The following is a 27081-nucleotide window of genomic DNA, read 5'->3' as shown; positions in this document are numbered from 1 at the left end:
ACAGCAGTGCACCAGCTTCTAAGGAGGAGAAAAATTTTTTACTATGTTCTTCCTGTAGCGATACTGACTTGCAATCCATCAGATCTAATGGGAAAATAATGACCTTGTCGCTGTCATGTTGAAGATATTGCACATTTTAAAAGTGCTCCAGTGTTAAAAGAAGTCCTGAAATGGACGTCCAAGAGGCCCAAGTGTGTTTGATCAGTAAGCACGTGACCAAGTGCTGTCTAAATAAAGATGGTTTTGTATCTGTCTTTTCCTTTATGCTGTAGCAAAGCCATCAACAAGGCCTATGAGGAGTATGTTTTGTCAGTAGGAAATCTTGATGAGCGAATATTTCTTGGGGAGGATGCAGGTGAAGAAATTGGAAATCTCACAAGTTGCTTAAATACAACTTTGGGAATGGAAACACCTGAAAGAGTACAAGTGACACATAATTTGCAACAGCACTTTGACAGAGTGAGTATGACATGGTCTATGTTGCTGGTTTTATTTAGAGAATAAGACAAGTTTGTCTGTGTCTCATCACAAGAATCAGCTACTAAAAATTGACATCTTTATTGTTCAAGGTGATCTTGGAGTGTACACAGCACAACTGAGTTAAATTTTGGTAATTGATTAGAAATAGTCTTTACTGTTGGATTTTTTGGACAGAATTTATCCATGCATTTGGGGTTACTTTGATCAAATCTACCACAGACAATATTTAGGTAATTATCTAAAGCGGGATCTTTAGGTGAAGATTTTGAAGCACAACAGGAGGGACAATTCTGTACAGATGTTTTGGCAGGTGCTGAATTGTCCTGCAACTGTTGGGAATACCTTTACTTGTCTGTGTAGCTTCCCCTTCCCTCACATCTCTGTCCTATATGCAGAGCTGATTGCTTAACACATGCAAAGCTGCTCAGTGCTTTGCTTTCTACGTTCCTTTTGTTTCCCTTTGCCAGATGTCCTTCAGGTCATAATATTATATCTGTTAACAGTCTTACATAAAGCACTAGGGAATGTTTTTCACCTTGCTTTCCTACAAACACAATATACAGATATGTCTTTATATATGAGTAATAAAGTAGCACAGAATGTGGTCTTTGGCAGGATAAAGAACACTACGTATTTCAGAACAATAAAGTGAAGACATGTAAAATTATCAGGGCCTTCATGTGACTAGAGCAGCTTCTGAAAACCAGGCATGGGCTTTAAATGCAGATATGTGTACCTATGGATACAGAATATCACAGTGTTCTGGAAGAAAGTTTGCAAGATCATCTGTAAACTGACTCAACTCCTCCTTTAGCAGTTTCTGCAATATTGCTTCTCACTTTCTGACAGTTTATTATATGGTGGGGCCTCTTCAGCACACATCTCCTCTTCCTCTGGTGACATTCCAAAATCTTTGCCCTCTGGCCAGTCCATCATGACTTCTAGAATTCCTGGGTGACTGGGATTTCATGTTCGAGCTCATTCTGTAATAAGTGCAGCCCATTTACTCTCTGTAGCATCAGTTACATGAGGTGTAGAGGAGACCCTGCCTGTGAACATCCAGCCCAGCATGGGCAACCGGGGTGCCAGGAGGAGCTGTGCTTCAGTGCCAATTACTTCCGAAGCAGCTTGAACCCCTTCATAGGCTGCCAGTATCTCTTTTTCAGTTGGGGTATAGCTGGCCTCAGATCCTTTGTATCCCCGACTCCAAAAGCTGAGGGGTCGACCTTGAGTCTCCCCTGGAGCTTTCTGCCAGAGGCTCCAGGTAGGACCGTTCTCCCCAGCTGCAGTGTACAGTACATTTTTTACATCTGGCCCGGTCCGGACTGGTCCAAAGGCTACTGCATGAACTATCTTGCGTTTAATTTGCTCAAAGGCTTGTTGTTGCTCAGGGCCCCATTTAAAATCATTCTTCTTCCAGGTCACATGATAGAGAGGGCTTACAATAGAACTGTAATTTGGGATGTGCATTCTCCAGAATCCCACTGCACCCAAGACAGCTTGCATTTCTTTCTTATTAGTTGGTAAAGACATTGCTGTTATCTTGTTGATCACATCTGTGGGGATCTGTCTACGTCCATCTTGCCATTTTATTCCCAAAAATTGAATCTCCTGTGCAGGTCCCTTGACCTTACTCTGTTTTATGGCAAAACCGGCTTTCAGCAGGATTTGGATTATTTTCCTCCCTTTCTCAAAGACTTCTTCCACTCTATCACCCCTCACAATAATGTCATCAATGTACTGCAGGTATTTCTTGAGCTTGCCCCTGTTCCAGTGCAGTCTGGATCAGTCCATGGCAGATGGTAGGGCTGTGTTTCCACCCCTGGGGCAGTCAATTCCAAGTGAACTGGACACCCCTCCAAGTAAAAGCAAACTGTGGCCTGCCCTCTGCTGCCAAAGGAATTGATAAAAATGCCTTGGCAGTATCAATTGTGGCATATCACTTGGCTGCCTTTGACTCTAGTTCATACTGAAGTTCTAGCATGTCCGGTACGGCAGCACTCAAGGGTGGTGTGACTTCATTCAGGCCATGATAGTCTACTGTTAGTCTCCACTCTCCGTTAGAGAGTACTCATTTCTCTTTTGCCATCACTTTGTCAATTCCCCCTTCCCTAGCAAATGATCCCAGGTGCTTGGCTTTCCTATGCTCTAGTTCATGACCTTCGGCCTCATTTTCCTAGCATTCGAGCAACCAGGTGATGATGTGCTCACCTTGAAGACAGCTGAAATATTTTCGCATGTTCTACAGCTTAGTCAAGGACAGGGTTTGAGAAGTTACCTCTTGTTCTCTCTCTGATTCTTGTACTAATTCTCATTCAGTTATTGCCCCCTCTGTTTCTGGCGTTGAGTCTTCTGCATCTTCCTTCTCTGGACAAGCTGGTTTTCGTTTGCATCTCCTCTTGCTTATAGGGGTAACTGATATTGGCACAGATTGGTCCTTTGGTTCAGCTGCAGTGCTTGCTACTGGGTTTTGGGTGGCTGCAGTGTCTTTCACTGGAGTTGAAGTGACTGCTGTGCTTCTTGTCGGGGACAGAGTAGCTGTGTTGTCTGTTGCTTTGCCATCAGATCCAGAGACATATTTTTCCCCTTGAAGGTGCCATATAGTGTTGAGCAGGGCTCTGTAGATGTAGGCCAAACCCCAGCACATTGCCATGATTTGTCCCTCTCTGGTGTTGCCAGGATGACAGCACACCTCATTTAAGTGTTTTACTAGTTTTCCTGGATTTCGTACTTGTTCAGGGGTGAAGTTCCAAAGCACTGGAGGGGCCCACTGGCCTAGATACTTGCCCATACTATCCCACATACCCTGCCACTCATGACTGTCCAGCTGGTATGGGGAGGAGAATCGAAAGAATGTAAATCCCACATATTGAGATAAGAACAGTCCAGTAACTAAAGTATAACAGAAAACTGCTATTAATAAGAATAATGATAAGGGAGATAACAAGGGGGAGAGAATACGAAACTAAAAAGGGAAGAGAAAAAAAACCCAACAATCACAAGTGATGCGCAATACAAGTGCTCACCACCCGTCGACCGATACCCAGTCTGACCCGAGCAGCGATCTGGGCCTTCAGGGTGACTCCCCCAGTTTATATACTTGGCTTGATGTGCTGTGGTATGGAATACCCCTTTGGTTAGTTTGGGTCAAGTGTTCTGTCTCTGCTTCCTCCCGGCTTCCTGTGCCCCTCCTCACTGGCAGAGCATGAGAGACTGTCATGTCCTTGATTGAGGTAAGCATTACATAGCAGCAACTAAAAACATCAGTGTGTTATCAGTGTTGTTCTCAGGCAAAATCCGAAAACACAGCACTGCACCAACTACTAGGAAGGAGAAAAATAACTGTTACAGCTGAACCCTTGACAGATGGCTTTATCTGATGAAAATGAATTAAAATGCTAATCTGTTGCAGAATGGCTCCAAGAGCAAGGCCATGGGTCCTTAGAGGCCTTGTGTGAGCAAAGCAAAGTGTAGGCCTCACAGGTAACCGGAAACCGGACATGGGAGGAGAATGTAGAGGAAGCCGTGTAGAACTAACCAATACTGTTGTGACTAGTAGGCGTGGCTAACACCACGCGGATATAAGCGATGTGCGCCAGGAATAAAGTAGAAGCTTGCTTATCACCCATATTGGGTTGGGGTGTCTTGCTTCTCCTCGCCGCTAACACTAATCAAGAGGACTTTTCATTTTAATCATTAAACCTGTTGAAAGGAAACCCTGGCTCAGTACACTTTTCCTATGAGCTACAGCTACCTTTTTTATTCACAAGGTAGGAAGGGATTGTTGGGTGTTTAGGGTTTTTTAGATTGGCCTGTTTTTTTCACACTTCCCTCCCAGTACCTGCATTTCATTGTGAAGTCACATCTTCCCTGTTCATATGTTTATATAGTACTGTTCAATACAGACACATAGGTCATTGGGGTCTCTTTTCTGAGACATCACTAGTTTGGGCTGTTTGATTCCCAGCCATTTTCCCCAGGCATGTATCATAACACAGGGTAAGAATTCTACAGATGGACACTTCTGTGGTTATGACTTGTGTCTAAGTTTTATAGCAGTGCTCAGTTATGTTCTTATTTTTTTCTCTTGTTAGTCCAAATCACTCAGTATTACAACCCCACTTACCGGCCGCAAGTATATTAAAGAGATCAACCCGTATGTAACACCTGTTTCCATGGCAACATACAGCTTGAGCCGCCTTCACACAATGCTGGCAGGACTGAAAAATGCCCCCAGTGAAAATCTGGAGCAAATACTCAGGTGGGTTTGATGTTTAGCTACCAAATAATCCTATTCTTTAAAATAGTTTTAATAACAAATGTTAATGATGAACACTAAGATTTGAAAGGTTCTGGAGTAAAATAGGACTCAGAGAGATATTTAAATATCAAATACTTTGTTCTCTTTATTTAGACACATTTGTCCTTAAGGGACTGATGGCTGTAAGAAAATACCACATTTAAAACACAGTGGTTCCGAGCATCTCTAACAGCAAACTGCTAATACAAAATGTCAAGACTTTTCTTCTGCCTACTTGGCAAATCTTGCATCTAGCAAATAGCTCCCCTTTGTAGGAGATGCAACATAAAATTTATTCTTCATGTAGATAAACTGTTGCGTCAGGTACAATATATTTAAAATCAATTTTATATAATGTGAAAAATGCAGTTTAAATAATTATCCCCAATCAAGAAAATATGTGTGTATTTACCACCATGTATACAATACTAATAATTTGTTGTGGCTGTTTTACATTACAAATGAAGTTAGGCACCTATGGGTGTGCTCACATTGTTATCCAAGATATTTCCAGTTTCAAACTTTCATTGTATTATAAAAAAAAATTAAAGGCTTGGGTTTAGAATTATAGAACCATAAAATAGTTAGGGTTGGAAAGGACCTTAAGATCATCTAGTTCCAACCCTCCTGCCATGGGCAGGGACACCACACACTAAACTATGTCACCCAAGGCTCTGTCCAACCTGGCGTTGAACACTGCCAGGAATGGAGCATTCACAGCTTCCCTGGGCAACCCATTCCAGTGCCTCACCACCCTTACAGTAAAGAACATCTTCCTTATATCTAACCTGAATTTCCCCTGTTGAAGTTTTAACCCATTGCCCCTTGTCCTACAACTAGAGTCCCTCATGAACAGTCCCTCCCCAGCATCCTTGTAGGCCCCCTTAAGAAACAGGAAGGCCACTATGAGGTCTCCACGCAGTCTTTTCCAGGCTGAACAGTCCCAACTTTAGACTCATAGAATCATACAATAGTTAGGGTTGGAAAGGACCTTAAAATCTTCTAGTTCCACCCCCCCTGCCATGGGCAGCGACACCTCACAATCAACCATGTCACCCAAGGCTCTGTCCAACCTGGCCTTGAACACCACCAGGGATGGAGCATTCACAACTTCCCCAGGAAACCCATTCCAGTGCCTCATCACCCTCACAGTAAAGAGTTTCTTCCTTATATCCAATCTAAACTTCCCCTGTTTAATTTTTAACCCGTTACCCCTTGTCCTATCACTACAGTCCCTAATGAAGAGTCCCTCCCCAGCATCCCTGTAGGCCCCCTTCAGATACTGGAAGGCTGCTATGAGGTCTCCATGCAGCCTTCTCTTCTCCAGGCTGAACAGCCCCAACTTTCTCAGCCTATCTTCATACGGGAGGTGCTCCAGTCCCCTGATCATCCTCGTGGCCCTTCTCTGGACTTGTTCCAACAGTTCCATGTCCTTTTTAAGTTGAGGACACCAGAACTGCACACAATTCTCCAGGTGAGGTCTCACAAGAGAAGATTAGAGGGGCAGGATCACCTCCTTTGACCTGCTGGTCACGCTCCTTTTGATGCAGCCCAGGATACGGTTGGCTTTCTGGGCTGCAAGTGCAAACTGCCTGCTCATGTTCATTTTCTCATCAACCAGCACTCCCAAGTCCTTCTCTGCAGGGATGCTCTGAATCTCTTCTCCGTCCAACCTGTAGCTGTGCCTGGGATTGTTCCAACTCAGGTGTAGGACCTTGCACTTGGCTTGGTTAACCTTCATGAGGTTGGCATCAGCCCACCTCACAGGTCCCTCTGAATGGCATTCCTTCCCTCCAGTGTATCAAAATGTTTCTGGTTTGTTTTTTTTTTCTTTGTAGGAATAGTATGTTGACAGTGTTTTTATTTTCAGGGCATGTTCCAGAGATCCTTCTCAATCTATTGCCAACTGAGTAAAAGAAATGCATGAAGTATACTGCCAGAGCACGCAGTCTGAAGGAGAATTCAGTAATTTTTCCAAAGGTGGGAAACATTTTACTTATACAGAAAAGAATTAAAATACCTGTAAGTAATTGTAACTACATTAGAGGATATGCTTCAGCACAAGTGTGTCCTTTCTTATGTTTGTATTTTCCTGTATTCTTAAGACTCAGCAAAATTCAACCCTGAATACAAATTTATCATCAGCCTTAGCTTAAATCACTGGAATTTGAGGATGCTTTCAGTTCTACAAAAGCAAAATGAAAAGCGCTGTTAAGGGGAACACTTTTTCGATCAAATATAAGAATAATTGTGATTGCAAGGATTTCTGTGACAGTAATGAAATTAATTAATTGTAGTCTTTACAAACCTTACGTCAAGTTGGATCCATTTCAATATATTTTCCAACATATTTTCTGAACTTGAAATATGTGTATTAGAGCAATGTTAAGGATTGTTCTTATAGATGGTGTTGTCATCAAAATCTGGGTTCAGTAATAAGCTATTCTGCTCTGCATGCAGGAGTCAGTGCAGCACAGGAGAGGGATTACTACCTTTATTTTAAATTAACTGGTTTAGTCCTGGAAGCATTGTAATCACAGTAGTACAGAAATCCACACAGGCTACTAAATAGTTGCATCTTTGTAGCTTAAGATATAGAATGTAATTCTTTTATTGCATTTCTCAGTATTGTTTCTTTTTAAAATTCCTGCAGATGTTGCTAGTAAGCATTTTTGTCATGCTGAGGTGCTATACTACAAGGTGTTGGAGTCTGTCATTGAGCAAGAGAGGAGGAGACTGGGAGACACTGACTTATCTGTAAGGAAAACTAATCAAATTGTACCTCTTTTCTAAACTTGGACCTACAGAAAAGGAAACTAGCTGTAGAGCAGAATATACAGCTCTGCAAAATTAGGGTAAATCTCTGAAACAGAGCCTGTAGGTACATTGAATGTTACGTTGTCCATCATATTTGAAAAATCATGGCAGTCAGGTGAAGAAGGGGAGAAGGGATGATCCAGGGAATTACAGATCAGTCAGTCTCACCTCTGTGCCTGACAAAATCTTGGAGCAGATTCTCCTGGAAGGCATGCTAAGGCGCATGAAAAACAACAAGGTAGTTGGTGACAGCCAGCATCGATTCACTAAGGGGAAATCCTGCCTGACCAATTTGGTGGCCATCTATGATGGGGCTACAGAACTGATGGACAGGGGTAGAGCAGTTGACGTCATCTACCTGGATTTGTGTAAAGTATTTGACACTGTCCCACACGACATCCTTGTCTCTAAATCGGAGAGATATCAATGTGATAGGTGGACCACTCGGTGGATAAAGAACTGGCTGGATGGCCGCACTCAAAGAGTTGTGGTCAATGGCTCAATGTCCAGCTGGAGACCAGTAATGAGTGGTGTCCCTCAGGGATCAGTGTTGGGACCGGTCTTGTTCAACATCTTTGTTGGCAACATGGACAGTGGGATTCAGTGCACCCTCAGCAAGTTTCCCAATGACACCAAGCTGTGTGGTTCAGTTGATGCACTGGAGGGAAGGAATGCCATCCAGAGGGACCTTGACACGCTTGTGAGGTGGGCCATTATTCCAACCTTATGAAGTTTAACCATACCAAGTGCATGGTCCTACACCTGGGTCAGAGCAATCCCAGGCACAGCTACAGGTCGGGCAGAGAAGAGATTCAGAGTAGCCCTGCAGAGAAGGACTTGGGGGTGCTGGTCAATGAGAAAATGAACATGAGCAGGCAGTGTGCGCTTGCAGCCCAGAAAGCCAACCGTATCCTGGGCTGCATCAAAAGGAGCGTGACCAGCAGGTCAAAGGAGGTGATCCTGCCCCTCTACTCTGCTCTCGTGAGTCCTCACCTGGAGTATTGTGTGCAGTTCTGGTGTCCTCAACATAAAAAGGACATGGAACTGTTGGAACAAGTCCAGAGAAGGGCCACGAGGATGATCAGGGGACTGGAGCACCTCCCGTATGAAGATAGGCTGAGAAAGTTGGGGCTGTTCAGCCTGGAGGAGAGAAGGCTGCATGGAGACCTCATAGCAGCCTTCCAGTGTCTGAAGGGGGCCTATAAGGATGCTGGGAGGGACTCTTCATTAGGGACTGTAGTGATAGGACAAGGGGTAATGGGTTAAAAATTAAACAGGGGAAGTTTAGATTGGATATAAGGAAGAAACTCTTTACTGTGAGAATAGTGAGTCCCTGGAGTGGGCTGCCCAGGGAGGTTGTGAATGCTCCATCCCTGGCAGTGTTCAAGGCCAGGTTTGACAGAGGCTTAGGTAACCTTGTTTAGTGTGAGGTGTCCCTGCCTGTGGAGATAGTTTTCTCACAGGAGAATGGATAATTTGTACATGAACTCTGAATAATCCTGAAAGATACAGGAAGGCCGTGAGAGGCCCGAGGAAGCTTAAGCAAGCAAGATAAGAAGAAGCTGGAATTCACCGAGTTATGAGAACTGTGGACTGTTGGCAAGCTTTCAAGGTCAAGTTCTCACACCTGTGCTTAACCAATTATATGTTAGTCACTAAGGGTCTTCAAGACATGTATCCAATCATAATATGCCAAATCACTGTAAGCGCATGTAAGAAACAGTATATAAGGAGTTAAGGCTTTGCAATAAACGGGTTTGGCCTAATCACATTGATCTCTGACTGAGTCCATATTTTTTCTGCAGCACCTGCCCATGGCAGGGGGGTTGTAGCTAGATGATCTTAACGTCCAGCCCTAACTATTCTATGATTCTAAAAAGTGTACAGGGAATTGTTCGTTTGTAAAGACAAGATACATGAGATTTTTAATGAGTGAAGATGGCTCATTTTGGAGTCTGTTCTGCCTTTATCAAATAACATCTCTTTTAATAAGCTTGATAATCTTGCTGTTAAGGCAGAGTAAAAAATATTTTACTGTTTTATAGTTGCACTGTAAATTAAACATTAAAATTTGCAACTCTTGCAGGCAATACTAGAGCAGGATGTGTTTCATTGATCACTGCTGGCATGTTGCCTTGAGATCATTACCTTCACGTACAACCCACCTGGAAACTTTCCATTCATCCCTGAAATATTTGACATTCCAGTTCATAATTTTTATAAGGTAAAGTGTTTGATAGCTATAAATGCTTATCCAGTCATGAGTAAGTCATGTTAATGTACACACTAACCCTTCATGCTCAGCTTTGCCCTGTTTTGTATTGAAAAAAATATTACACAAGTGTCTGTTTTTCTGGGGTGTGTCTTGGACATTTAGCAATCAAACAGTGTTAGCAGTTTGAGAAGCAGTATCCATGTAGTAACTGCTGGATTATCATTGTATCATGAACTACTGTTGCAGCTTGATGTGTTTGTTTAGAAAGATACAAATATCTGTCTTCTGATGAAAGCGGAAAGCAGCACCTGATTGAGGCATAGTGATGCAGCCTTCATGTTTCTAATAATCTCTTCCTTGAAAATCAGGAATTAGCTCTTTCTGTAAGAAACAATCTATGAAACAAGTACACTATGTTGATCATAATTATCCACCTTGCAGGTAATTGAAGCTTTCATCAGAGCAGAGTATGGCCTTTGTCGGGAAGTAGTAAAACACCTTAATCATATTGAGGAGCAGATCTTGGAAAGCATGGCTTGGAAACAGGAATCCATACTGTGGGACAGAATCAGGGATAATGAAAACAAGGTTCCTGCTTGTGAAGAAGTGAGCACTTCTTTCTGTTTTACAGTTTCTCTCATCAGACAGGATAGTAGAGAGGAGATGTTATACTCTGAAGGATCGGCTCTACATGTTTAAATCTTAGTTTCACCCTACAAGGTGCTCAGTTTAGAGGACGCAGGAACTGTAGTGTGCTGCAGGGACAGTGTCATGGTTTAAGCCCAGCTGGTAACTCGGAACCATGCAGCTGCTCGCTCACTCCCCCTTCTTCCTCCCCCCACTCCCAGAGGGATGAGGAGGAGAATCAAAAGAATGTAACTCCCATTGGTTGAGATAAGAACAGTCCAGTAACTAAGGTATAATACAAAACTACTACTACTACTACTACCTACTACTACTACTACCACCAATAAAAATAATGATAAGGGAAAATAACAAGGGGAGAGAATACAGTTGCTTACCACCCACCAATTGATACGCAGCTCTACGCGAGCAGCGATCTGAGCCTTCCGGGTAACTCTCCCCAGTTTATATACTGGGCATGATGTGCTGTGGTATGGAATACCCCTTTGGCTAGTTTGGGTCAGGTGTCCTGTCTCTTCTTCCTCCCGGCTTCTCCTCCTCCCTGGCAGAGCATGAGACTCAGAAAGTCCTTGACCAGAGTAAACATTACTTAGAAGCAACTCAAAACGTCAGTGTGTTATTAGTGTTGTTCCCAGGCTGAAAGTCAAAAACACAGCATTGCACTAGCTACTAAGAAGGAGAAAAAATGACTGCTACTGCCAAACCCAGGACAGACAGACACAATGAAGACATGCAGCTGAGGTGATTATCACCCAGTATTTGCACAGCATAGTTGAACAGGGAACAAAAAGGCTAAGCAGGGAAGATTTGGACTAGTCACTTGTGCTTGAGAAGATTACTAGGCAAAAAAATGTGATTAAAAAAAGCAGACTTTTAATTGTAGTCACAGGAAGATTGTTACAGTACCCTATCTACCCAAGTAGGACAATGGCTACAAAGTTTTAGTTAGGTTGATGTTAAGTTTTTCAGTGGTTTTTTGTTTTTTTCTATAGTCGTGCTGTTAAAAATTCTGTAGTGTAGAAGCTTTTAAAAATGTGTTATGTAGACACTCAGATACAGACAATCTAATAACAGTATGAATATTGTATGTAATGCCACCTCAGTATTTTGAGAGATCTGCTGGGAACAGTGCTGTGGGTTTTCCATTGACATCAAGAAGAATAAATGAGTTCCGCACTGAAACTGGTGAACTAGGGAAAGGTGAGACTTTTAAAAGTATAACATACTTACACTTCTTAGACCATGGCTTTAATTTTTTTTTGTCATACAGTAAGGAAGTTGCTTTAATGTCAAGGTACAGTTAACTGCAAACACATCTTTACATGGTATTTCTATTGCAACTCACATAGTTAAGTCAGATGTGTGATGCATTCATTAATTTCAGCATGCACAAAATGCTGTTTTCAGGAAGCTATGTATATGAACAGCATGTATGTCTGTATACATATGTATATGTTAATACTTAAGCACACACTACTTAAGTTCTCATTGGTAGCACTTGAACAGTTTGCTTTACTGTTACACCAAAATCAAAGCTCCACTTATATATTTAGTTATATGAAGTCTTAAACTTGTTCTCTGAAAAATAAAATATAATACATTAGCTTAGAAAAACATGAAACAGTATTATTTGAGATGAAGTAATCTCTAAAAGCAATCTTTAAGGCACAAATGTAGACATGAAGAGCTGGGCATGACATGTTTTGGTACTCCTTAGATTTCTCTCATGTATTTTTATAATATGGGATTATACAACAAGAGTTAAATATATATGTGTGTGTGTGTTGTTTCTCAATGCACAGGCCCTTCATCCCCTTCAACCACCCTGTATGACAGATACAGCTCTCCTACAGCCAATCCTACAAGGAGAAGGCTGTTTGCTGATAACAACTCTGACAGCAGCACTCCAGTAAGAGTTTCCCAACAGCCTGTGGTGAATACGGTGCCTGTGCAGAACATGAATCCCAAGTGATGTCAGTAACCCCAGTGCCTGGCCAGACACTGTTTACAGCAGCAACTTCCACCGTAACTACCAAAAATGGGCAAACTGTGACAATACCAGTACAAGGTGAGAGAAAGCTACTGTAGCATTACTGGGGCTTGCTCCCATCAGAGTATTAGGACACAGTAAGGAGGAAGGGAGAACAGTACACCAGTGGAGAAAAAAAGGATTCCTAATGGGGGAAGAATTGTTTGAATAGATGAGCAGAAGTTAGAGACAGAACATGTATACAAGGATGTTCTGACTGCCAACATCTGCCTTATAGAACTGAGTTATTTCAGTCAGCCTGCCTTCCTGAACTGGCACTGGATGGAAGTTACATTAGTATGAAAAACTTGGTTCAATTTCATTATCTTCTAGTCTCCTTATGATGAAAAGCCAAAAGTATTTTGATGAAAGTTTCATATATAATGTACTAAATATATAGTTATAAGCAACTAATAAAATTAGTTGCTTATAAAATACTGAATTCTTTAAAAACCCCAAACCAAACAAAACCACAACCAATCAGAAATACCTACCCACCCCACACACAACTTGCTCTTATTTCAGACTCTTTTCCTTAAATTACAGGTATCGCCAATGAAAACGGAGGAATTACTTTCTTCCCAGTCCAGGTAAATGTGGGTACCCAGGCTCAGGCTGTCCCTGGCCCCATTCAGCCCCTCAGTGCCCAGGCGCTCACAGGTACCCTGAACACCCAGGTGACGGGGGCTGTGCTGCAGTTACCCAGCCAGGTCACTGTGCAGCAGATTTCTCCTGGAGAGCAGAGGCAAACCCAGCCCTTTGCCACTGTCATGTCCATCAGGTCGTGGAAGATGGGCTCGCTTTCACTCTTCTTTAGAAAGGTAATTTTCAGTCTGATTTGTGCTTTGCTTAGTATTTTGGCAAGTCTTCAGTGATTTTTAAAATATGTAATTATTATTACTACCAATAGAAGAATATTCCATTTCAAAGTGAATCTATACTTTTTGTCTGTTCATTCACATACCTGGAGAGTAGTTTTCTTTTGCAGGCAACTTCTCACTAGCAAAGGAGTAGGCTCTCAGACCACGAATTGTGAAGTATATTATGTACTCCGCTAGCAGGTACTTGAAGGTGTCTGTTTTCTTTAAGGCTTTGTAAAAGAAAGAAATTCACCTTAGAGATATTTTGGTTTATCCAGTACACAGCAGTTGCTCTAAGCTGTGCAGTGCCCTTCCTGTGCTCAGGACAACTCAAAGTTAAGCTTAATTTAAACAAATGTTTTCTTAGAATCAATACCAGAACTGAGAATATCTGTTTCTTTAAAGGAAAAAAAAAAATTAAAAAGAATTCTTCTTTTGGCTTATCATTTGCACAAGTTTTACAGGGTGTGCAGGTCTGAGCTTCTCTTGAGCTGGGTGAGAAAAGCTGTATTGCTGGGCCCTGAGCAAGTCTCCCTTTCCACAGGTGTACCATTTAGCTAGTGTTTGCCTGAGAGATCTCTGTGTCAAACTCGTATCTGATGAGATGCGGAAAAAGATCTGGACATGTTTTGAGTATTCCTTGGTGCACTGTCCTGAAATCATGATGGATAGACATCTGAATCAGCTCCTGATGTGTGCCATCTACATAATGGCTAAGGTAAGGTGTGAATAAAACAAAAACAAACCAACAAAACACCTCCCTAAGACTTAATGTTCCAAAGATTACAATTCCTCAAAAATCCCAAACCAATCAAACACTACAGACAACCACCCCAAACAAATAAAAAGAACACAGAAAAACTGTTATCCTTTTCTGTCCATCTCCTCTTAGGTGACCAAGGAGGACAGATCATTTCAGAACATTATGCGCTGCTATTGGACACAACCACAAGCCAAGAGTCATGTAAGTACAGATCGTATTCAACAACGTGGTATCTGGTTTATTAAATGCCTTGGGTCTATCTTAGGAATGGATCTCTTTCTGAAGGAACAGTTAGTATTCAATGACTGCAGTCCATGAGCCATTCTCCTCACCAGACAGCAGTTGATCCAAAATCCTGCACTACTGAAAGCTTTTCATGCTAGACTAAACCTAAAATAAAAAAATCACAGCAGCAGTGCCTGTTGGATACACTCCTCTTGGGAGGCTCTATTTTCCCCTGTAAGCAGCAGTTTGATACCACAATGTAGTTTCTGAAAAGCCAATGTATCATGCATATTATTGTTTCCTGAGTACGTAAATGCCTACCTGACCATCCTCCCTTCGCTGTGCTCCTCTTTCTCCCTGCAGGTATATCGGAGTGTCCTGATAAAAGTCAGGAGATGCCGACGACGCTCTGGCAGCAGTGACAGCAGCGGCCAGCAGAACTCACCTACAGAGAGAAGTAAAGAGAGGAACAAGGAAAGAAGTGAGTGATTCCCAATTCCAGGAGTTTGGGTTTAATTCTATTTCCAAAACAGTGTGTGTAAAGTAAGAGTTGGATTTTGTGTCACCCCACCCCAAACAGTTCCTTCTTTGCTGAACCTGGACACAATTGAGAATGTATTGATACCATGTAAGAATTGCTATAACTCCAAAGTTAGTCTTACACCCACTTTGACAGTTTGGAATCCATCACCACATGCGCTTCCCTTCAGAGTTTACCATGGTAGCTGGCCTCAGCTCTTGGAGCTCAATCTGTCCACCAAAGAACACGTCTTTGTAGAAAGGAAGGAAACCCGTGGTACCCCATGCTCACAGGTACTCCTTTACTTACCACAGTTGTGTAGCTGTAGCAGTTTCTTTTGCAGCAGCTGGCTGTCTTCAGAGACAGGGACAAACCAAGCACCCACAGCATCTGCTTCAGCCAATCCAACAGCTCTGCAGAGGCTTTCCTTGGCACATTTTCCTTGAGTTAACCTTTATAAAGGAAAGCAAATAAGTGATGCTGTATATTCCTACCACAAGTTTTCAAGATACTATGAGCTGAAAAAGTCTACTGTTCCCAATTTGAAATGGTGACAGTCAGCAACAAGAGCTACTGTTAAAAGCGCAGCATGAATACCTGAAAAGTGGAGGTTTATCTCTGCTTACTGTGTGATGAAACTGAGCTTATACAGAAGAACCACTTGCGGTTTGTCTGGTAAGATGATAGAAATCAAACATGTTTCTGTACACATCCTCAGCAGCACATTGGTCTGTAATAAGGCTGATACTGCTTCTCTGTAAGATGAGGTGCTAAGGGAACGACATCAGCCTTGCTTGTACTGGCACCAGGTTCAGGCTCACTGTGCTGCAATTTAAGGGTGGGGAAGACAGTGGCTTTATGGGGCTGAACAACAGGTGGAGGTGACTGGAGCAGGTGAAGCAGCTGTGACTCAGCTCAGGAGCTGTTCCTCATTGCAGGGAGCAGAGACTCCAGCCCTGTGATGCGATCCAGCAGCACCCTGCCTGTTCTGCACCCCAGCAGTGCCCCCCCTATCCCAACCCGACTGACCAGGACCAACAGTGACACCAAGGCGGAGGAGTGAGGGGACCTCATACAGTTCTATAACAACATCTATATTGAGCAGATCAAAGAATTTGCCCTGAAATACACCTCAAATGCAGTAAGTAAATTCTGTGCTTTTCATTTGTTACGAGATCTTTTTTTACTGTACCTACAACAGTGAAGTGCTCTTAGCTAACCCCACTGCAAACAAACTCCAGGGTTTATAATTTTATTACAAGTTCACCTCAAGGACACGCTCTGCTGCTAACACCAAGAACTGTCCATACCTACTTGCTGTTTTCTCCTGTATGCAATACACAGTGCTGAGCAATGTCAGCTGCCAGCCTCAGATAGCATTAGGAAAGTAAATTAAAAATAAAAACCTAAAGCACCACTGATCTGGCCAAATAACATGACACAACTTGCATCTGTTCTAAACGTGTATGGTGTGACAGCAGTGAGAAAAACTGAACCAAGTTTAAGGTGACCAGCTCACAGAAGCTGTGCTGTAGGATCAGACACCAACTGCAGTTTGATTTTTCTCTCTCCCTTTCTCTGCAGACAGACTCCCCTCCGCTCTCGCCCTACCCGTTCATGCAGGTGGGCTCCCCTCGCCGTGTGCAGCTGTCCCACAACCACCCTGTGTACATCTCACCACACAAAAATGAGTCTGTGCTCTCTCCTCGAGAGAAAATATTCTACTACTTCAGTAGCAGTACATCTAAGGTGAGACTGAAGGGTCTTAGTTTGCTTTTATAAATCCTTAATTCTACCTTTTTCTTTTTGGTAGTGCCACACACTGTTCTGTTTACATAGTCTAACCTGTGCTTTCTCACCTGATGCTCTTCCAACTGCCAGTTCAGGTATCTAAGAAGTTGTAAAGCAATCAGGTGCCTAAGAGTACTGCGTACTTTGAAATGTTACTCTTTGTACCAAAACAGGTGAAAGACTCAAGGCTGGCAATGGCACCCTTTGCTTTCAGGTGACAGGGGGTTCCTTGGTGTTCAAAGAGAACACCAAGCACAGTCCCACCCTCTTACCTACCTAGTGTGGAAAAAAATCCTCCAGCAAGCTCTTGACTATGAGAGGACTCACCAGGGGAGCATGTAATAGCCTGAATCCCACCATCCCTGGGCAGCAAGAATGAAGAAGAAATCTTCCTTGGGAAGCATTTTCAGTCTTAATAGGAATTGTTTTACCTATGGTCACAACTAGGGTTGGAGGGCCTTTGAGCTCTACGTGTGTTGAAAAAACAAACCTACTTGAATGTGAGTGCAGCATGCTCTGGTAATGGAGAGACCAGCATGGTGATTGAGAAGGATGGTCTGTCACAGGAAGCACTTCGTGCAGTGCAGATATCCAGAAACAAAAGTGTATGTAATCCCACTGTAATGCAAATATCAAAAGGTGTCCTTATGTTTAGGGAGTCAAAATAATGAGAAATTAATTCTCCTTCCCCCCTCCAGAGGCTACAGGAAATAAACAGCATGGTTAGAACTGGAGAACCTGCAACAAAGAAGAGAGGCATTCTCTTGGAAGATAGTACTGAAGCACCAGCCAAGCGTATCTGCCAGGAGAATCACACTGCTCTGCTAAGGCGGCTACAAGATACAGCAAATGACAGAGGCTCTCACTGAGAATGTTACAGCTATTCCAGGTATTCTGTACGTCCTTCCTTCCTTCCTTCCTCCCTCCCTTCCTTCCTTCCTCTGCCTTCCATTACCTACCTTCCTTCCTTCGCCTTCCATTACCTTCTTTCTTTCCTTCCTCCCTTTCTCCATCCCTTCCTTTTCCTTCCTCTGCACTCCATTACCTTTCTTCCTTCCTTCCTTCCTTTCTTTCTATGCCTTCCATTACCTACCTTCCTTCCTTCCTTCCTCTGCCTTCCATTACCTTACTTCTTTCCTTCCTCCCTCCCTCCCTCCCTTCCTTCCTCTGCCTTCCATTACCTATCTTCCTTCCTTCCTTCCTTCACCTTCCATTACCTATCTTCCTTCCTTCCTTCCTTCACCTTCCATTACCTTCTTTCTTTCCTTCCTCCCTTTCTCCATCCCTTCCTTTTCCTTCCTCTGCATTCCAGTACCTTTCTTCCTTCATTCCTTTCTTTCTGTGCCTTCCATTACCTACCTTCCTTCCTTTCTCTGCTTTCCATTACCTTCCTTCTTTCCTTCCTCCCTTCTTCCATCCTTTCCTTCCTTCCTCCTGCCTTGCTTCCTTCCTTCCTTTCTCTCCCTTCCGTTGCCCTTCTTCTTTCCTTCCTCCCTCCCTTCCTTTTCCTCTCTCCCTCCCTTTTCCTTCCTCCCTTCCCCCCCTCCCTTTTCCTCCCTCCCTCCCTTTTCCTTCCTTCCTCCCTCCCTCCCGACCTTTTCCGACCTTTTCTTTCCTTCTTTTTACTTCCTTATTTTCTTCCTTTCTTCCTTCCATTTCCTTCCTTTCTTCCTTCTTTCCATTTCCTTCCTTCCTCCCTCCCTCTCTTTTCCTTCCATTTCCTTCCTTTTACTTTCTTATTTTCTTCCCTCTTTCTTTTTCCTCCCTCCTTTCCTTCCTTGTCCTTCCTTCCTTTTTCTTCCTTTCCCTTCCTTTTCTTCCTTCCTTTCCTTCCTTCCACTTTGTCCTGGGTTCAGCAGTAGCAGTCATTTTTCTCCTTGGTAGCTGGTGCAGTGCTGTGTTTTGACTTTCAGCTCGGGAACAGAGCTGATAACAAGGATGTTTTGGTTTGGCCAAGGACTTTGTGAGCCTCATGCTCTGCCAGGGAGGAGGGGAAGCCAGGAGGAAGCAGAGACAGGACACCTGACCCAAACTGACCAAAGAGGTATTCCATACCACAGCACGTCATGCCCAGGATGTAACTGGGAGTTAGCCGGAAGGGCTGGGAGACTGCAGGGTTGGAAGAGGTATCGGTCGGAGCTTGGTCGGGCCTGGGGGGCGAGTTATTGGTCAGCTGGTGCTGAGGTGTTGTATTCTCTTCCCTTGTTATTTCCTTTATCATTATTATTACTGGTGGTAGCAGTAGTGATTTGTGTTATACCTTAGTTACTAAACTGTTCTTATCTCAACCCGTGGGAGTTGCATTCTTTTTGATTCTCCTCTCTGTCCCTCCGGGAGCAGGGGGAGGGAAAGAAAGTGGGGGAAGTGAGCGAACGAATTACCTGACTGGGTTTAAACCACGACACACTTCCTTCCTTTTCTTCCTTCCACTTCCTTCCTTCCTTTATTCTTTCTTTTCACTTCCTTCCGTTTCCTTCTCTCTGTGCTTCCTTACTTCCTCTCTTTCTCCCTCCCTCCCTGCTTTCCTTCTTTCCTCTCTTCCTTCTTTCCTCTTTCCCTCCCTTCTTTCCTCCCTCCCTCCCTCTCTCTCTTTACCTAACTGCCTTCCTCCCTCCCTTCCTCCCTCTCTCCATCCCTTCATTCTTTTTATTCTTTTTTTTTCTGCCTTCTTTTTTTCTCTTATAGGTTTATAGTATACTGAAATCTATTGCAGCTTTAATATCATCTGTGTTTTCTTTAATTTTACATGCATAGATAGACATGATTCAGTCAGCTGATCGGAGCTAGCCTAGCTAGAGCCGCAGCCAGCACGCTTCAGCGACCACGAGGGTCAACGGAGATTAGGAAAATCAGAGGGGAGAGCGCAGAGACATCGCTATTCCCGACATCTCCTGATCCCCGAAGCCCCAGCAGCATTGCGAGAGAGAGGCTGACGTGGCGGGGGGGGGGGTCCCACGGTGACGGTGACCACCCCCCTGCCCCTTGCCTTGAAAGAGCCTCTGAGAGGGCAGCGGCATGTCACTGCCCACCAGGCGCAGGGAGGAACAAGCAGGTCTTGTTGCTGGTGTCCCAGACTGCTGACCAATATGGTCATCTCCAGAAAGAGAGCTTGCAGTAAGAAGACTGCAGCAACTCAGAGACCCCGTCCCAAACTGTGGCTGTTCAGGTCTCTGGATGCAGGGAGTGCCAGAGCCTGTTGCTGCTAGGGGAGAGAGGACAGCATTCCACCTGCGTGAGGTGTGAGCAGGTAGAAGATCTGCTTAGCCTGGTGGCAAAACTTAAGGAGGAGGTTGAGACGCTGAGGACCATCAGGGAGTGTGAAAGGGAGATCGACTGGTGGAGTAACTCCCTGGCGTGCCAGTCGGAATGGTTCCAGGGAGATACCCTCCAGAAGGGGAAGGACCCCCTGCCTTCTCACACAGAGGGGGGTGGCCCAAGACAGCCCCTGCCCTGTAGCTGTTGCGCAGAGGTAGGGGACCAAAAAGGCGACGAGGGTTGGAAGCGAGTTCCAGTTTGGCGTCGTGGGAAACCCTCCCCCCTTCCTGCCCTGCTTCCCCAGGTGTCCCTCCGTAATAGGTTCGAGGCCCTGGATCTTGAAGGAGAGGTAGGTGAGAATGTGGGGCAAGGCCAGCCTACAAGGCCACATAGGAAAAGGCGGTCGACTTTGCACCTCAAGACTGCCTCTGATAAGAAAGAAAGAAGGGTCATTGTAGTAGGGGATTCCCTTCTGAGAGGAACAGAGGGCCTGATATGCAGAGTTGACCCTCATCATAGGGAAGTGTGTAGTCTGCCTGGAGCCCGGATCAGGGATATCACCAGGGCGATCCCCAACCTGGTGCACCCGACAGACTAATACCCGCTGCTGATCTTCCAGACAGGTGGATGGAAGCTGCTTCCCGCAGTCTGAGGGGGATGAAGAAAGATTACAAGGCCTTGGGGCGGATGGTGAAAGAGTCTGGGGCTCAAGTGATCTTCTCCTCACTCCTTCCATCTTCCACTGATGATGTGGGAAGGAATGGGAAGATTCAGTCCATAAACGATTGGCTTCGAGACTGGTGCTACAGGCAGGGCTTTGGATTCTTTGATAACAGCTGGTTTTATAGGGCACCAGTCTGGACAATGACAAGTGGGAAAGGTTTATCTCACAGAGGCAAAAGGATGCTGGGGCATGAATTAGCAGGGCTCATTTGGAGAGCTTTAAACTAGATTCGAAGGGGGATGGGGTTGTAGCTGGGCTTGCCCCAGTGGGGCAGCACTCCAGAACTGATGAAGACTGGGAGCCTCCTATAATCCTAGGGTGACATCGGTGTGCTCAGCTCGCTCCCCGGAATATCTATACACCAATGCGCACAGCATGGGAAATAAGGAGGAGGAGTTGGAAACCTGTGTTAAGTCAGGAGACTATGATCTGGTGGCAATTACAGAGACGTGGTGGGACAGCTCACATGACTGGAATATAGTCATGGAAGGCTATGTCCTTTTCAGGAAAGACAGGCCAGCCAGGAGGGGTGGTAGGGTTGCTCTTTATGTGCGGAAGCAACTACAATGCACTGAGTTCTGTCCAGGGACAGATGACGAGCGAGTTGAGAGTCTGTGGGTGAGAATTAAGGGGCAGGCTGGCAGGGGAGATGTTGGTGTCTGTTACAGACCACCAGATCAAGGTGAGGAAGTTGACGAGGCCTTCTACAGGCAGCTGAGAGCAGCCTCACAGTCACAGGCAGTGGTCATAGTGGGGGATTTTAACTTCCCTGATGTTTGCTGGAAGGACCACTCAGCAACCCAGCCACAGTCCAGGAGGTTCCTCCAGTGTATGGATGATAACTTCCTACTGCAAATGGTTGAGGAGCCAACCAGGAGAGGACCGCTGCTGGATCTCATCCTCACTAACAAGGAGGGTCTGGTCGAAGCAGTAAGGGTTGAGGGCTGCCTTGGTTGCTGCGACCACGAGATGGTGGAATTCAGGATCTTGTGTGGTAGGACCAGTAGAATAGCTAGTAGAATTGCAACCCTGGACTTTAGCCGGGCAAACTTTGGCCTTTTTAAGCAATTGCTAGGGGAAATCCCATGGGCAACCTGTTTGAAGGCAAAGGGGCCCACGATAGTTGGTTGGCATTCAAGGATTGCTTTTTCCTAGCTCAAGATTGGAGCATCCTGACACGTAGGAAGTCAAGGAAGAGGGCCAGGAGACCTGCGTGGCTAAATAGGGAATTGCTGGGTATGCTCAAGTGGAAGAGGAGAGTTTACAGGTCATGGAAGGAGGGGCTGGCCACTTGGGAGGAATATAGGGCTGCTGCTAGAGGATGTAGGAAGGCAGCTAGGATGACTAAGGCCTCCTTAGAATTAAACCTGGTGAGAAGGGTCAAGGACAGCAAAAAGAGCTTTTTCAAATACATGGCAGATAAAACTAACACCAGAGGCAATGTAGGCCCACTGATGAACGGGATGGGTGCCCTGGTGACAGAAGATACAGAGGTGGCAGAGTTACTGAATGCCTTCTTTGTCTCTGTCTACTCTGCTGCAGGCAGTCCTGAAGAGACCTGTACCCCTGAGACCTTAGATGAAGTCAGGTCGATGGAGCGGTTTGCCTTAGTCGATGAGGAATGGGTTAGAGACCAGTTGAGCAATCTGGACATCCATAAATCCATGGGTCCAGATGGGATGCACCCGCGGGTGCTGAGGGAACTGGCGGAAGTCATTGGTAGACCACTCTCCATCATCTTTACCAAGTCTTGGGAAACGGGAGAGGTGCCTGAGGACTGGAGGAAAGCAAATGTCACTCCAGTCTTCAAAAAGGGCAAGAAGGAGGACCCGGGTAACTATAGACCGGTCAGCCTCACCTCCATCCCTGGGAAAGCGATGGAACACCTTATCCTTGGTGCCATCTTAAGGCATATCAAGGATAAGAGGGTTATGAGGGGCAGTCAACATGGCTTCACCAAGGGGAAATCATGCTTGACCAATCTCTTAGCCTTTTATGAGGAAATAACACGGTGGATGGATGATGGCAGAGCGGTGGATGTGGTCTACCTTGACTTCAGCAAAGCATTTGACACAGTCTCCCACAGCATCCTCACAGCTAAATTGAGGAAGTGTGGACTGGATGATCAGGTAGTGAGGTGGACTGTGAACTGGCTGAAGGAGAGAAGCCAGAGAGTTGTAGTCTATGGGGCTGAGTCTAGTTGGAGGCCTGTAACTAGTGGAGTGCCTCAAGGGTCAGTACTGGGACCAGTATTATTTAATATATTCATCAATGATTTAGATGAGGGAATTGAGTGTACTATCAGCAAGTTTGCTGATGACACTAAGCTGGGAGGAGTGGCTGACACGCCAGAAGGCTGTGCTGCCATCCAGCGAGACCTGGACAGGCTGGAGAGTTGGGCAGGGAATAACCTGATGAAATATAACAAGGAAAAGTGTAGAGTCCTGCATCTGGGCAGGAACAACCCCAGGTTCCAGTATAGGTTGGGGAACGACCTGTTAGAAAGCAGTGTAGGGGAGAGGGACCTGGGGGTCCTAGTGGACAACAGGATGACCATGAGCCAACACTGTGCCCTTGTGGCCAAGAAGGCCAATGGCATCCTGGGGTGTATTAGAAGGGGGGTGGTTAGTAGGTCGAGAGAGGTCCTCCTTCCCCTCTACTCTGCCCTGGTGAGACCGCATCTGGAATATTGTGTCCAGTTCTGGGCCCCTCAGTTCAAGAAGGACAGGGACCTGCTGGAGAGAGTCCAGCACAGGGCAACTAAGGTGATTAAGGGAGTGGAGCATCTCCCTTATGAATAAAGACTGAGGGAGCTGGGTCTCTATAGTTTAGAGGAGACTGAGGGGTGACCTTATTAGTGTATATAAATATATAAAGGGGGAGTGTCACGAGGATGGAGCCAGGCTCTACTCAGTGGCAAACAATGATAGGACAAGGGGTAATGGGTACAAACTGGAACACAAGAGGTTCCACTTATACTTGAGAAGAAACTTCTTCTCAGTGAGGGTGACAGAACACTGGAACAGGCTGCCCAGGGAGGTTGTGGAGTCTCTTTCCCTGGAGACATTCAAAACCCGCCTGGACACATTCTTGTGTAACATTATGTAGGTGTTCCTGCTCTGGCAGGGGGATTGGACTAGATGATCTTTTGAGGTCCCTTCCAGTCTGTAGCATACTGTGATACTGTGATACTGTGACATGCATGTACCTTTTTATTTTGATTGTCACATTTATGTTTGAATACAGGAAAGTGGGGATGATGCATAGAGTTGACCAATGTACAGGGGGGTTGTACAGGGGGGTTGTACAAGGGGGTTAGAGGAATTTGCTTGCTTAAAGAAAAGTATTGTCTGTTGTAAATGCCTGCTAAGCAGAACAAAGGCACCTGGTCCTATTGATAAGGAAAAGCAGACACTTGGTCCTATTGATAAGCAGCTATTGATAAGGAAATGCAGGCACTTGATCCTATTGATAAGCAGCTATTGATAAGGAAAAGCAGACACCTGAATCTACTGATAAGGGGGAGAAGCAGATGGTTTATGGCTGGGATACTGACCAAACCCTAAGGCCATATGTAAAGACTGAAAGGTGAAAAGTGCAAGAAGAGGGAGACTCATTTACTTCATCTTGAAGACCCCTACCCACAGGAGGAAGACTCAGTTACTTCATCTTGAGACCCCTGCCCATGACCAGAGGGGGCACTGCGCAGGTGCAGAGGACCTTCTAGCTCATTATAATGCGAAGCGGGGATAGGACATGAATATGTATAGGCGTGTTGTGCAACCTTATGAATATATATAACTTTAGAGAATAAATGTAGAGGGAAACAACACTGAGGTATGCATGACTTTGAGGAATTATCCCCGTGCGTCTCAGCGCTGAATAAATAGCATACCTACTTTACAACTTTAACGAGTTGTGGAGTCAATCCGCGCATCAGGGACCAATTATTTAGAGAGTATCTTAACTTGCAGAGATGACTGAGTAGAGCTCAGTAATGAACACCATTTATTCCTTTGCTTTTCTGAACAGAGACTACTCAGTACTGTGGGTGGTTTAAAAAGAAATAAATGTGAGCCCATGTTTATTGGAAAGTTAAGTCTGTGTGATCAAAACAGATTCAAAACTAAGCTTCTTGAGTTTCAAATCTTGTTGTTCAACATATTCCATCCTAACAGCCCCCTAACAAGGATTTGATTAAATATTTGTGCTTGCTTTTTTTTTCACCAGAAAATTTCTGCAAAAATAGCTAGAGCCAGTAACTTTTTTAGAAAAGCCATTTTTAGTTAATCACTGCCGTGCCTGTTTCAATATATGATTTCTGCAACTTATTCCTTTGCATTTGTGGTTTTCTGGTTTTTATGTTTTTCCCCGCATTATGAATTCTTCATTTCTCATGAGAGTCATAAAATTTTGAAAGGTATAGTAGCAGTATGCAACACAGACTTCCTTGCATCCTTTTGCTGATCTTCATGAAACCTGATTTAAGGTACTCATTTTCTGCAGTGATCAGTCAACATAATGTGATTGCTTGATTAAAATCATGCTATAGTAGTTAGATATTTTGAAGAGGGACTTTTTTTTTTAATTATTTTTGGTTGTTGTTTCACTGAGCTCTGTTAGCAGTAAGTGAATTTTATTCTTTCCTTTTTCTGCTGGTTTGAGCTCATCTCTCTGTCTTTACTTTTCATTTGATTTTCTTAGGTCAGTATGTTGGGCCAAGCACCTAAGGGCTACTTAACTGAGGAAGCTATTTTACTTATAGGATTATTCTACAGCATCTATACAGGACCAGACTGCTGGTATGAGAAAACCTCCACAAAAACTGCTTTTCCAAGTTGTTTTTTTGGTGGGCAGAGCTTGCTTTCTGCAGGGTGCACCAGAGAGAGTGCCTGGAAATTTGCCATTGTTGCATATTCCCTCTGAAAATAGAGCTATTTTTAGTAACACAGGCCACAGTGTCTTTCACCTTCTCTTATTTGCCCTGCTGGTTTTGCCCTTGCCTCCTTGAGGTTAAAGCGGAACTAATTTTAAATTCATCTCCAGCAGCTCCAAAGACTCTTTTAGGGCAAACCATCCATTTCTACTCAATAAAACAGTTCTGTGCTCAAATTCTTAAAATTTGCGTAAAACTCTGTTTTTACTTCTGTCTTGGAAATCTACCCTGTCATGGAGAGCACCTATCAGGAAAAATCACCTTGCTATGTCCATATTACCTTTCCCAGGCAATCTCTCTGGGCTGAAAGCCCATCTCTTCACCTTTCCCTGTGTTCTCCCTAGACAGTGTTGCCTCCAGCTCTTCTTACTTACACTCATATTAGTTTCATAAGCAAAGTGGACACACCACTAGAGCGCAGGCACTGGCCCAGCATCAGAAGAGATATTCTACCAGATGGGTTTGCTGTGTTACCAGAGAAGTCACCAATCACATATCTTTTGTTCAAATTATTCACCTTCTCCTGTGTAAAAGATGTAAGCTGATAGAAAAGCAGAATGTGTAAACTGCCTGCTGGACTTAGCACAGTAATAGGTGATACTTCAGAAATATAATGCTAGTGTTACAGTAGCAAAAGTATAGCAGCCTGAGCTTTTAAACAAATCTTATCAAACTATTTACTGATCTCAGCATAATCAGATTTGGTTTCTCATCAGTACTGTGCTAGATGAATGCACTATACCATCTCCTCCATAGCCCCCTGAAATACATGCTGCACATACAAAATTCAAGTCAGAGAGTGTCTTCTGCATGTGCATATGGTAGTCCTAAAAGAAATCAGCCTCAAAACCCCAGACTTTTCCTACAGCCATGCATACAAAGTGTCATATGCTAAGAAGCTGTGCCTGTGAGAGGGTAATTTTACAGAAATTACCCATGCCAGTGTCGTGGTTTAAGCCTAGCTGGTAACTCAGAACCATCCAGCTGCTCACTCACTCCTCCCACTTCTTCCCCCCCACTCCAGGAGGGATGGGGAGGAGAATTGAAAGAATGCAAATTCCATGGGTTGAGGTAAGAACAGTCCAGTAACTAAGGTATAATACAAAAGCACTACTGCTACCACCAATAATAATGATGATAAGGGAAATAACAAGGGGAAAGAATACAATTGCTCACTACCTGCTGACTGATACCCAGCCCGACCCGAGCAGCAATCTCAGCCTTCTGGGGTAACTCCCCCCCAGTTTTTATATTGGGCATGATGTGCTGTGGAATGGAATACTTCTTTGGCTAGTTTGTATCAGGTGTCCTGTCTCTGCTTCCTCCTGGCTTCCCGTGCCCCTCCTTGCTGGCAGAGCATGAGACTAAAAAGTCCTTGATCAGAGTGAACATTAATTAGAAACAACTGAAAACATCAATGTGTTGTCAACACTGCTCTCAAACGAAAGTCGAAACCACAGCACTGCGCCAGCTACTAAGAAGGAGACAAATGACTGAACCCAGGACAGCCAGCCAGCCACC

At 44.4% G+C, this 27081-nt stretch overlaps 1 pseudogene; it reads left to right on the top strand.

Annotated features, from left to right (window-relative positions):
* The first annotated feature begins 223 nt into the window (after positions 1–223).
* LOC133282382 (retinoblastoma-like protein 2) lies at positions 224–17514 on the top strand (annotated as a pseudogene).
* Positions 17515–27081: the final 9567 nt, after the last annotated feature.

This window comes from Pezoporus flaviventris, unplaced genomic scaffold, assembly GCF_033815535.1.
Source record: "Pezoporus flaviventris isolate CSIRO_AGI_PZ_B2104156 unplaced genomic scaffold, CSIRO_AGI_Pfla_v1 ptg000121l, whole genome shotgun sequence".
In the NCBI taxonomy this organism is placed as follows: Eukaryota; Metazoa; Chordata; class Aves; order Psittaciformes; family Psittacidae; genus Pezoporus; species Pezoporus flaviventris.
This window is presented reverse-complemented; position numbering and strand designations above follow the sequence as displayed.